Source organism: Rattus norvegicus, chromosome 9 (genome assembly GCF_021556685.1).
Source record: "Rattus norvegicus strain SHRSP/BbbUtx chromosome 9, alternate assembly SHRSP_T2T, whole genome shotgun sequence".
Taxonomy (NCBI): domain Eukaryota; kingdom Metazoa; phylum Chordata; class Mammalia; order Rodentia; family Muridae; genus Rattus; species Rattus norvegicus.
Window position 1 is genome coordinate 14,289,526 of NC_141542.1, and position 12,506 is coordinate 14,302,031.

General features: G+C 41.3%; 1 protein-coding gene across 9 annotated transcripts in view; it reads left to right on the top strand.

Moving 5' to 3' along the window:
• The first annotated feature begins 3,294 nt into the window (after positions 1-3,294).
• LOC148003346 (sulfotransferase 1C2) overlaps positions 3,295-12,506 on the top strand; it is a 61,543-nt gene continuing 52,331 nt past the window's right edge. For 2 of the 9 annotated variants that reach the window (XM_087568411.1, XM_087568402.1), the window contains exon 1: positions 3,302-3,380. The gene's annotated coding sequence lies outside the window, so the exon portion shown is untranslated. Of the gene's footprint in view, positions 3,381-12,506 lie in introns of all 9 variants that reach the window. The other 7 variants (XM_087568408.1, XM_087568410.1, XM_087568407.1 and 4 more) reach the window with 5 other exon arrangements.

Here is a 12,506-nt window from a genome sequence, read left to right on the forward strand (position 1 = left end):
TTAGAGTAGAATGTTCAATAAATATCTGTTAAATCCATTTGATTCATAACTTCTGTTAGTTTCTCTTGTCTTTGTTTACTTTCTGTGTATATGATTTGTCCATTGATGAGAGAGGGGTGTTGAAATCTCCTACTGTCATTTTGTGTGTGTGATTTGAGTTTTAGTAAGGTTTCTTTTATGAATGTAGGTGCCTTTGAATTTGGAGCATAGATATTTAGTATTGAGAGTTCATCTTGGTTGATTTTTCCTTTGATGAACATGAAGTGACCTTCCTTATCTTTTTGGATGATGTTTGGTTGAAAGTCAATTTTATTTGATATTAGAATGGCAACTCCAGCTTCTTTCTTCCAGCCATTTGCTTGGAAATTTGTTTTCCAGCCATTTACCCTGAGGTAGTGTCTGTCTTTGTCTCTGAGGTGTGTTCCCTGCATGCAGCAAAGTGCTGGGTCCTCTTTACATATCCAGTCTGTTAATCTATGTCTTTTTTCGGGGGAATTGAGTCCATTGATGTTGAGAGATATTAAGGACTAGTGATTGTTGCTTCCTGTTCTTTTCATATTTAAAACTGGAATTCTGTTTGTGTGTCTCTCTTCTTTTGGTTTTATTGCAAGGAGATTACTTTCTTGCTTTTTTCTGTGGGGTAGGTTCCTTCCTTGTGTTTGAGTTTTCCATCTATTATCCTTTGTAGGGCTGGATTTGTAGAAAGATATTATGTAAATTTGGTTTTCTCATTGAATATCTTGGTTTCTCCATTTATGTTAGTTGAGAGTTTTGCTGGATATAGTAGCCTGGGCTGGCATTTGTGTTCTCTTAGGGTCTGCATGACATCTGCCCCGGACCTTCTGGCATTCATAGAATCTGGTGAGAAGTCTGCTGTATTTCTTATATGAAAAGGTGTGCCTTTTTATGTCACTTGACCTTTTTTTCTTACTGCTTTTAATATTCTTTCTTTGTTTTATGCATTCAGTGTTTTGACTATTATGTGATGGGAGGAATTTTTTTCTGGTCCAATCTATTTGGACTTCTGCAGGCTTCTTGTATGTTTCTTTTCTTTCTTTAGGTTAGGGAAGATTTCTTCTATAATTTTTTTGAAGATATTTCCTGGCCCTTTGAGTTGGGAGTCTTCACTCTTTTCTGTACCCATTATCCTTAGTTTTGATCTTCTCATTGTGTCCTGGATTCCCTGGATGTTTTGGGCTAGGAGCTTTTGGCATTTTACATTATTTCTGATGGCTGTGTTGATGTTTTTTATGGTATCTTCTGCTCCTGAGATTCTCCCTTCCATCTCTGGTATTCTGTTAGTGATAACTCCTGATCTCTTTCCTAGATTTTCTATCTTCAGAATTGTCTCCCTTTGTGCTTTCTCTATTGTTTCTATTTCCATTTTTAAATCCTGCATGGTTTTGTTCAATTCCTTTACCTGTTTGGTTGTGTTTTCCTATAATTTTTAAGGGATTTTTATATTTCCTCTTTAAGGGATTCTACTTCTTTACCTGTGCTGTCCTGTATTTCTTTAAGGGAGTTGTTATTTTTGATCTTTTTAAAGTCCTCCATCATCATCATAAAGTGTGATTTTAAATCTAAGTCTTGCTTTTCTGGTGTGTTTGGATATCCAGTATTTGCTTTACTGGGAGAACTGAGCTGTGATGATTCCAAGTACTCTTGGTTTCTGTTGCGTAGGTTCCTTTGCTTGCCTCTCACCATCAGCTTGTCTCTGGTGTTAGCTTGTCTTTCTGTTTCTGACAGTGACTTGATCCTCCTGTGGCCCTCTGTGTCAGCACTCTTGTAGACCTTTTTTTCCTGTTTCCTTTCAGCCATTTTTGGAAACAGAACAGAGTGCTCTGTTCTCAGGTGTGTAGGTGCTCCTGGTGACTGTCTTTCAGCTCTTGGTGCAGGCAGGAATCAGAAGGATCCTGTCCTTGACTGTTCCTATGTCCCTGTGCCCAGGGGGCACACATAGCACTACTCGTTTCCCTCTTGGGTTGGGACTGTGGGCAGAGGGTAATTTCCTCTGATTTCTCAGGAGCATGTGCACTTCTGAGGGTCTAGCTCTCTCCTCCATGGGATTTGGGTGCAGGGAGCTATTTGACCATTTCAGTTCAGTTCTGGGCACAGTCAGAAACCTCTATTTCCATTTTTAAATCCTGGTCAGTTTTGTTTAATTCCTTCACCTGTTTTGTTGTGTTTTCCTGTAATTCTTTAAGGGAGATTTGTGTTTCCTCTTTAAGGGCTTCTACTTGTTTACTTATATTGTCCTGTATTTCTTAAGGGAGTTATTTATGTCCTTCTTAAATTCCTCCACCATCATCATCATAAAATGTGATTTTAAGTCTAAATATTGGTTTTCCAGTGTGTTTGGATATCCAGGATTTGCCTTGGTGGGAGAACTGGGCTCTGATGATGCCAAGTAATCTTCGTTTCTGTTGCTTAGGTTCCTTTGCTTGCCTCTTACCATCAGGTTGTTTCTGGTGTTAGCTTTTCTTGCTGTTTCTGACAGTGGCTTGACCCTCCTGTAAGCTTGTGTGTCAGCAGTCCTGTAGACCTGTTTTCTTTCAGCTGGATCTGGGAAGAGTGAGCTCTGGTCTCAGCTGTGTGGCTGCTCTTGGCGACTGGCTTTCAACTCTGGGTGAAGGCAGAAGCCCAAATTCTCCTGCCCCGGACTGCTCCTAGGTCCCTGTGCCCAGAAGGCACACATGACACTAGGAGATTTCCTCTTGGGTCAGGAATGTGGGCTGAAGTAGTTGTCTCCTCTGATTCTCAGGAGTGTGTACACTTCTGAGGGTCTAGATCTCTCCCTAGGATTTGGGTTCAGGGAACTGTGGGACTGTTTCAGTTCAGTTTCAGGCGAAGGCAGAAACCAGCAGGCTCCTGCTACTCACTGCTCCTATACTCCTGTATCCAGAGGCACTATGCAGTTTCCTCTTGGGCTAGGATGTGAGCAAAATTGGGCAGAAGTGGCTGTCTGTCCCTAGGTCCCAGGATTTTCTGCACTTCTTGGGGTTTAGTTCTCTCCCCCATGGGATTTAGGTGCAGGGACTTAAACCTTTCTTAAGCTAGAATAGATAACTAAATCTTCTGTTTAACGGATAAAATGTTGGACTGGGTGTTAGGTATATGTTATACCTTTAAATTACAAAATGATAATAGTTGTGCTCAACTTACATTGAGAGAAAAGTTTTTTTTTCCTTAGAAAGGGTGAAATATAGGTTGATGTCATTATACAAGTAAAGGCTGATAAGATAAAATGAGGCCCGTCATTGCATGAGAAGGATGGGAGGCAGGAACAGAGGTTTTAGAAGGAGAGGGAGGAGTCAGAGCAAGGAGGAGGCAGCTGAGAGAACCTGTGGTAGCTGTTAAGATTCTTCTCTGCACATTTACAGGTTGTGATGGCTATTCTTAAAGGATAGATGTGTACATGATTTTGTGTGTCTAGATGGGCAAATTATAGCTTATGTAGGTGGGTGGTTTATATTCTTATTCATTGGTTGTAAGCTTATTGTGTAAATGTATTGTGGATTGAGAATTTAACATGTAAATCTTACTGTTGGGTTACAATTGGTTGACTCTTGATTTTCCTGGGGGGCTGGAACCAGAGAGTCTGTAGCTAGTAGAGACATACTAATGCGAGTGTTTGGGTTGCTTATATGTAAAGGTAGGGGTGTGAAATTGAATGAAAGTGGGGGAATGTTGTTTAGCAACAGAGGGATTCTGGATATACCAGAATTGCTGGTCTGCCTAGGAGGCTGCCAAAGGAAATAATGTCTTAGATGTGTACCTGTTTAGAAATAGTTCTTTGGAGCAAATCCAATCTGTGTTGTCAGGATATCAGCAGTTCAGATCACACAAGTCAGCAGTGGGATCTTTTTTTTTTTAATTTTTTCTATTATTAACTTGAGTATTTCTTATATACATTTCCAGTGTTATTCCCTTTCCCGGTTTCTGGGCAAACATCCCCCTAATCCCTCCCTCTCCCCTTCTTTATGGGTGTTCCCCTCCCCATCCTCCCCCCCATTGCCGTCCTCCCCCCAACAATCTAGTTCACTGGGGGTTCAGTCTTAGCAGGACCAAGGGCTTCCCCTTCCACTGGTGCTCTTACTAGGATATTCATTGCTACCTCTGAGGTCAGAGTCCACGGTCAGTCCATGTATAGTCTTTAGGTAGTGGCTTAGTCCCTGGAAGATCAGGTTGCTTGTCATTGTTGTACATATGGGGTCTCGAGCCCCTTCAAGCTCTTCCAGTTCTTTCTCTGATTCCTTCAACAGGGGTCCTACAGAGGCATTTGCCTCTGTATTTGCTGTATTCTGGCTGTGTCTCTCAGGAGCGATCTACATCCGGCTCCTGTCTGCCTGCACTTCTTTGCTTCATCCATCTTGTCTAATTGGATGGCTGTATATGTGTGGGCCACATGTGTGGCAGGCTCTGAATGGGTGTTCCTTCAGTCTCTGTTTTAATCTTTGCCTCTCTATTCCCTGCCATGGGTATTCTTGTTCCCCTTTTAAAGAAGGAGTGAAGCATTAACATTTTGATCATCCGTCTTGAGTTTCATTTGTTCTAGGCATCTAGGGTAATTCAAGCATTTGGGCTAATAGCCACTTATCAATGAGTGCATACCATGTGTGTCTTTCTGTGATTGGGTTAGCTCACTCAGGATGATATTTTCCAGTTCCAACCATTTTGCCTACGAATTTCATAAAGTCATTGTTTTTGATAGCTGAGTAATATTCCATTGTGTAGATGTACCACATTTTCTGTATCCATTCCTCTGTTGAAGGGCATCTGGGTTCTTTCCAGCTTCTGGCTATTATAAATAAGGCTGCTATGAACATAGTGGAGCACGTGTCTTTTTTATATGTTGGGGCATCTTTTGGGTATATGCCCAAGAGAGGTATAGCTAGATCCTCAGGCAGTTCAATGTCTAATTTTCTGAGGAACCTCCAGACTGATTTCCAGAATGGTTGTACCAGTCTGCAATCCCACCAACAATGGAGGAGTGTTCCTCTTTCTCCCCATCCTCGCCAACATCTGCTGTCACCTGAGTTTTTGATCTTAGCCATTCTCACTGGTGTGAGGTGAAATCTCAGGGTTGTTTTGATTTGCATTTCCCTTATGACTAAAGATGTTGAACATTTCTTTAGGTGTTTCTCAGCCATTCGGCATTCCTCAGCTGTGAATTCTTTGTTTAGCTCTGAATCCCATTTTTTAATAGGGTTATTTGTCTCCCTGTGGTCTAACTTCTTGAGTTCTTTGTATATGTTGGATATAAGGCCTCTATCTGTTGTAGGATTGGTAAAGATCTTTTCCCAATCTGTTGGTTGCTGTTTTGTCCTAACCACAGTGTCCTTTGCCTTACAGAAGCTTTGCAGTTTTATGAGATCCCATTTGTCGATTCTTGATCTTAGAGCATAAGCCATTGGTGTTTTGTTCAGGAAATTTTTTCCAGTGCCCATGTGTTCCAGATGCTTCCCTAGTTTTTCTTCTATTAGTTTGAGTGTATCTGGTTTGATGTGGAGGTCCTTGATCCACTTGGACCTAAGCTTTGTACAGGGTGATAAGCATGGATTGATCTGCATTCTTCTACATGTTGACGTCTAGTTGAACCAGCACCATTTGCTGAAAATGCTGTCTTTTTTCCATTTGATGGTTTTGGCTCCTTTGTCAAAAATCAAGTGCCATAGGTGTGTGGGTTCATTTCTGGGTCTTCAATTCTGTTCCATTGTTCTATCTGTCTGTCTCTGTACCAATACCATGCAGTTTTTATCACTATTGCTCTGTAATACTGTTTGAGTTCAGGGACAGTGATTCCCCCTGAAGTCCTTTTATTGTTGAGGATAGTTTTAGCTATCCTGGGTTTTTTTGTTATCCCAGATGCATTTGCAAATTGTTTTGTCTAACTCTTTGAAGAATTGGATTGGTATTTTAATGGGGATTGCATTGAATCTGTAGATCACTTTTGGTAAAATGGCCATTTTTACTATATTAATCCTGCCAATCCATGAGCATGGGAGATCTTTCCATCTTCTGAGGTCTTCTTCAATTTCTTTCTTCAGAGTCTTGAAGTTCTTATTGTACAAATCGTTTACTTGCTTGGTTAAAGTCACACCGAGGTACTTTATACTATTTGGGACTATTATGAAGGGTGTCGTTTCCCTAATTTCTTTCTCGGCTTGTTTCTCTTTTGTGTAGAGGAAGGCTACTGATGTATTTGAGTTAATTTTATACACAGCCACTTTGCTGAAGTTGTTTATCAGCTTTAGTAGTTCTCTGGTGGAACTTTTGGGATCACTTAAGTATACTATCATATCATCTGCAAATAGTGATATTTTTTTTCTTCTTCTTTTCCCATCTGTATCCTCTTGACCTCCTTTTGTTGTCTGATTGCTCTGGCTAGAACTTCAAGAACTATATTGAATAAGTAGGGAGAGAGTGGGCAGCCTTGTCTAGTCCCTGATTTTAGTGGGATTGCTTCAAGTTTCTCTCTTTTTAGTTTAATGTTAGCAACTGGTTTGCTGTATATGGCTTTTACTATGTTTAGGTATGGGCCTTGAATTCCTATACTTTCCAGGACTTTTATCCTGAAGGGGTGTTGAATTTTTTGAAATGCTTTCTCAGCATCTAATGAAATGATCATGTGGTTTTGTTCTTTCAGTGTGTTTATATAATGGATCACGTTGATGGTTTTCCGTATATTAAACCATCCCTGCATGCCTGGGATGAAGCATACTTGATCATGGTGGATGATTATTTTTATGTCCTCTTGGATTCGGTTTGCCAGAATTTTATTGAGTATTTTTGTGTCAATATTCATAAGGGAAATTGGTCTGAAGTTCCCTTTCTTGGTTGGGTCTTTGTGTGGTTTAGGTATAAGAGTAATTGTGGCTTCATAGAAGGAATTCAATAGTGCTCCATCTGTTTCAATTTTGTGGAATAGTTTGGATAATATTGGTATGAGATCTTCTATGAAGGTCTGATAGAATTCTGCACTAAACCTGTCTGGACCTGGGCTCTTTTTGGTTGGGTGACCTTTAATGACTGCTTCTATTTCCTTAGGAGTTATGGGGTTGTTTAACTGGTTTATCTGTTCCTGATTTAACTTCGGTACCTGGTATCTGTCTAGGAAATTGTCCATTTCCTGCAGATTTTCAAGTTTTGTTGAATATAGGCTTTTATGGTAAGATCTGATGATTTTTTGAATTTCCTCTGAATCTGTAGTTATGTCTCCCTTTTCATTTCTGATTTTGTTAATTTGGACACACTCTCTGTGTCCTCTCGTTAGTCTGGCTAAGGGTCTATCTAACTTGTTGTTTTTCTCAAAGAACCAACTTTTGGTTCTGTTGATTCTTTCTATGGTCCTTTTTGTTTCTACTTGGTAGATTTCAGCTCTGAGTTTGATTATTTCCTGCCTTCTCCTCCTCCTGGGTGTATTTGCTACTTTTTGTTCTAGAGCTTTTAGGTGTGCTGTCAAGCTGCTGACATATGCTCTTTCCTGTTTCTTTCTGCAGGCACTCAGCGCTATGAGTTTTCCTATTAGCACAGCTTTCATTGTGTCCTATAAGTTTGGGTATGTTGTACCTTCATTTTCATTAAATTCTAAAAAGTTTTTAATTTCTTTCTTTATTTCTTCCTTGACCAGGTTATCATTGAGTAGAGCTTTGTTCAGTTTCCACGTATATGTGGGCATTCTTCCCTTATTGTTATTGAAGACCAGTTTTAGGTAGTGGTGGTCTGATAGCACGCATGGGATTATTTCTAACTTTCTGTACCTGTTGAGGCCTGTTTTTTGACCAATTATATGGTCAGTTTTGGAGAAAGTACCATGAGGAGCTGAGAAGAAGGTATATCCTTTTGCTTTAGGATAGAATGTTCTATAAATATGTGTTAAGTCCATTTGGCTCATGACTTCTCTTAGTCTGTCTACGTCTCTGTTTAATTTCTGTTTCCATGATCTGTCCATTGATGAGAGTGGGATGTTGAAATCTCCTACTATTATTGTGTGAGGTGCAATGTGTCTTTGGATCTTTAATAAGGTTTCTTTTGCGCATGTAGGTGCCCTTGTATTTGGGGCATAGATATTTAGGGTTGAGAGTTCATCTTGGTGGATTTTTCCTTTGATGAATATGAAGTGTCCTTCCTTATCTTTTTTTTGATGACTTTTAGTTAAAAATTGATTTTATTTGATATTAGAATGGCTACTCCAGCTTGCTTCTTCTGACCATTTGCTTGGAAAGTTGTTTTCCAGCCTTTCATTCTGAGGTAGTGTCTGTCTTTGTCTCTGAGGTTTGTTTCCTGTAGGCAGCAGAATGCAGGGTCCTCGTTGCGTATCCAGTTTATTTATCTATGTCTTTTTATTGGGGAGTTGAGGCCATTGATGTTGAGAGATATTAAGGAATAGTGATTATTGCTTCCTGTTATATTCATATTTGGATATGAGGTTATATTTGTGTGCTTTTCTTCTCTTTGTTTTGTTGCCAAGACGATTAGTTTCTTGCTTCTTCTAGGGTATAGCTTGCCTCCTTATGTTGGGCTTTACCATTTCTTATCCTTTGTAGTGCTGGATTTGTAGAAAGATACTGTGTAAATTTGGTCTTGTCATGGAATATCTTGGTTTCTCCATCTATGTTAATTGAGAGTTTTGCAGGATACAGTAACCTAGGCTGGCATTTGTGTTCTCTTAGGGTCTGTATGACATCAGTCCAGGATCTTCTGGCTTTCCTAGTCTCTGGCGAAAAGTCTGATGTGATTCTGATAGGTCTGCCTTTATATGTTACTTGACCTTTTTCCCTTACTGCTTTTAATATTCTTTCTTTATTTTGTGCGTTTGGTGTTTTGACTATTATGTGACGGGAGGTGTTTCTTTTCTGGTCCAATCTATTTGGAGTTCTGTAGGCTTCTTGTATGCCTATGGGTATCTCTTTTTTTAGGTTAGGGAAGTTTTCCTCTATGATTTTGTCGAATATATTTACTGGTCCTTTGAGCTGGGAGTCTTCACTCTCTTCTATACCTATTATCCTTAGGTTCGATCTTCTCATTGAGTCCTGGATTTCCTGTATGTTTTGGACCAGTTGCTTTTTCTGCTTTACATTATCTTTGACAGTTGAGTCAATGATTTCTATGGAATCTTCTGCTCCTGAGATTCTCTCTTCCATCTCTTGTATTCTCTTGGTGAAGCTTATATCTACAGCTCCTTGTCTCTTCTTTTGGTTTCCTATATCCAGGGTTGTTTCCATGTGTTCTTTCTTGATTGATTCTATTTCCATTTTTAATTCCTTCAACTGTTTGATTGTGTTTTCCTGGAATTCTTTCACGGATTTTTGTGTCTCCTCTCTATGGGCTTCTACTTGTTTATTTATGTTTTCCTGGAATTCTTTCAGGCATTTTTGCAATTCCTCTCTGTAGGCTTCTACTTGTTCTCTAAGGGAGTTCTCCACGTCTTTCTTGAAGTCCTCCAGCATCATGATCAAATATGATTTTGAAACTAGATCTTGCTTTTCTGGTGTGTTTGGATATTCCGTTTTTGCTTTGGTGGGAGAATTGGGCTCCAATGATGCCATGTAGTCTTGGTTTCTGTTGCTTGGGTTCCTGCGCTTGCCTCTTGCCATCAGATTATCTCTAGTGTTACTTTGTTCTGCTATTTCTGACAGTGGCTAGACTGTCCTATAAGCCTGTGTGTCAGGAGTGCTGTAGACCTGTTTTCCTGTTTTCTTTCAGCCAGTTATGGGGACAGAGTGTTCTGCTTTCGGGCGTGTAGTTTTTCCTCTCTACAGGTCTTCAGCTGTTCCTTTGGGCCTTTGTCTTGAGTTCACCAGGCAGGTCGCTTGCAGCAGAAAAGTTGGTCTTACCTGCGGTCCTGAGGCTCAAATTTGCTCGTGGGGTGCTGCCTATAAGCTCTCCGCAGGGGCCACATCCAGGAAGATCTGTGCCGCCGTTTCCGGGAGCTTCAGTGCACCAGGGTTCCAGATGGCGTTTGGTGTTTTCCTCTGGCATCAGAGATGTGTGCAGAGTGCAGTCTTTTCTGGTTTCCCAGGTGTGTCTGCCTCTCTGAAGGTTTAGCTCTCCCTCCCATGGGATTTGGGTGCAGAGAACTGTTTATCTGGTCGGTCCCTTCAGGTTCTGGCGGTGTCTCAGACGCAGGGGACCCGCTGCAGCTGTGCCCTTATCCAAGGGAACGCAGAGGCCGTATACAGTTTCCTCTTGGGCCAGGGATGTGGGCAGCGGTGGGCAGTGTTTGTGGTCTCTTCCACTCTGCAGTCTCAGGAGTGCCCACCTGTCCAGGTGGTGAGGGCTCTCTCCCATGGGGTTTGGGAGCAGAGAGCTGCTGCGGGCAGGGATTCGCAGGTTTGGGACTCCCTCTAAATACTGGAAGTGTCCAGTCCTAGAGGAATTTTTCCTCTGTATGTCTTGAGTTCACCAGCAGGTCGCTTGCAGCAGAAAAGTTGGTCTTACCTGTGGTTCCAAGGCTCAAGTTTGCTCGTGCGGTGTTGCTTATGAGCTCTCCTCGGCGGCCACAACCAGGAAGATCTGTGCCGCCCTTTTCGACCCATTTTTTTTCTTCTTGTACAAAGCTCAATTCCAAGTGTATCAAAGATCTCCTCATAAAACCATATTCACTCAAACTAATAGAAGAAAAATGGGGAAGAGTCTTGAACACATAGGTACAGGGGAAAATTTCCTGAATAAAACACCAATGGCTTATGTCTAAGATCAAGAATTGACAAATGGGACCTCATAAAAATGCAAAGCTTCTGTAAGGCAAAGGACACTGTGTTTAGGACCAAAATAGCAACCAACAGATTGAGAAAAAGATCTTTACCAATCCTATATCTAATAGAAGGCTACTATCTAATATATACAAAGAATTCTTCAAAGTCTTCAGAGAACCAAATAATCTTTTTAAAAAATGGGGTTTAGAACTTAACAAAGAATTCTCAGTTGAGGAATTCTGAATGGCTGAAAATTACCTAAAAAAATTTCAACATCCTTAGTTGTCAGGGAAATCAAAACAACCCTGAGGTAACACCTCACACCTGTCAGAAAGGCTAAGATCAAAAACTCAGGTGGCAGTAGATGATGGTGAGGATGTGGGGAAATAGGAACACTCCTCTATTGTTGGTGGGATTGTAAACTGGTACTGAAAGGAAAATTATACGAATTTAAGGTTTAAAAATATGAAACTAAAAGAGTAAGCCCCAAAAGCCACAGACTCAGGGCTAAGCCCTGCTGCCAGGAATAACAGGCCATAAAGATAAAGAAAAGGAATGCAAGAGAACTACTTTGCTTATCACCGGGTGTGAGTAACTGTTCTTTGTTCTGCCCCTTTGATGTTTATTTAAGCCCCTACTTGTGGTTTCCAGCCATTGCATCCTTCAGAGAGCACTCCAGGAAACCCGTGGCCCAAGCCTAACCAGAGGTGTTTCAAATACAGATGCTTCATCAATTCTGACAAACTTTTAAAAATAATGAGGACCTGAAGACCCAACCGTTCTCCTGATTTAGTAGCTCTGTTCCAGGAACCAGGGGGCCATAAAACCTTCTGGGTCCCCTTGTCTCCTGGAGCTATAAAACAATCCTGTGACTTGGGTGTGAAAGGAAAATTATACGAATTAAAGGTTTAGAAATATAAAATTAAAGGAGTAAGCCCCAAAAGTCACAGACTCAGTAAGCCCCTCCGCCAGGAATAGCAGGCCATAAAGATAAAGAAAAGGAATAAAAAAACCAGCTCAGGCTATCAAGGACTGACCCATAAACCATCCAAAGATATCCCCCCAGCTTACTCAGAGTCATACTTTAACCAGATGTCTCCAGACCATGATAAGCCTCTACTTGTGCTTTCTAGCCATTGTGTCCTATAGAGAGTACTCCAGGAAACCAGTGGCCCAAGCCTAACCAGAGGTGTTTCAAATACAAATGCTTCATCAATTTTGACAAACTTTTAAAAATAATGAAGACCTAAAGACCCAACCATTCTCCTGATTTAGTAGCTCTGTTCCAGGAACCAGGGGGCCATAAAACCTTTTCTGGCGTCCCCTTATCTCCTGGAGCCATAAAACAATCCTGTAACTTGTAGTGCCTTCCCCTTTGACATCCCCCATCCCCTGGGCTCACAGCCTCTGCCTTTAAATACTCTTTCTCCCAGCCTCTCGGGGTCGACACCTCTGTCTCCTGAGTGGGATACGTGTCGGCCCGGAGATCTCTGTAATAGTTCTCCGTAATAAACCTCATCTTTGCTTATTACATCCAAAATGGTCTCTCTGTGTCTGGGGTCCGCGATTTCCCAAGACTTGAGTAAGGGTCTCTCTGTGTGGGATCTTTCATAATGGGGGCTCGTCCGGGATCTGCACGACCACCCCAGACTCCGAAGACCCCTTGGAAGTGAGTTAGATGTTTGTCTGAATGTCTCCGTGTGAGCGGCGCCACATTTGTCAGTCTGTGTCTGTCTCTGTTTTCGTTCCGTCGTGTGTGTATATATGTGTGTCTCGGTACCGGTGAAGTCTCCCTCTGGTCAGTACTTA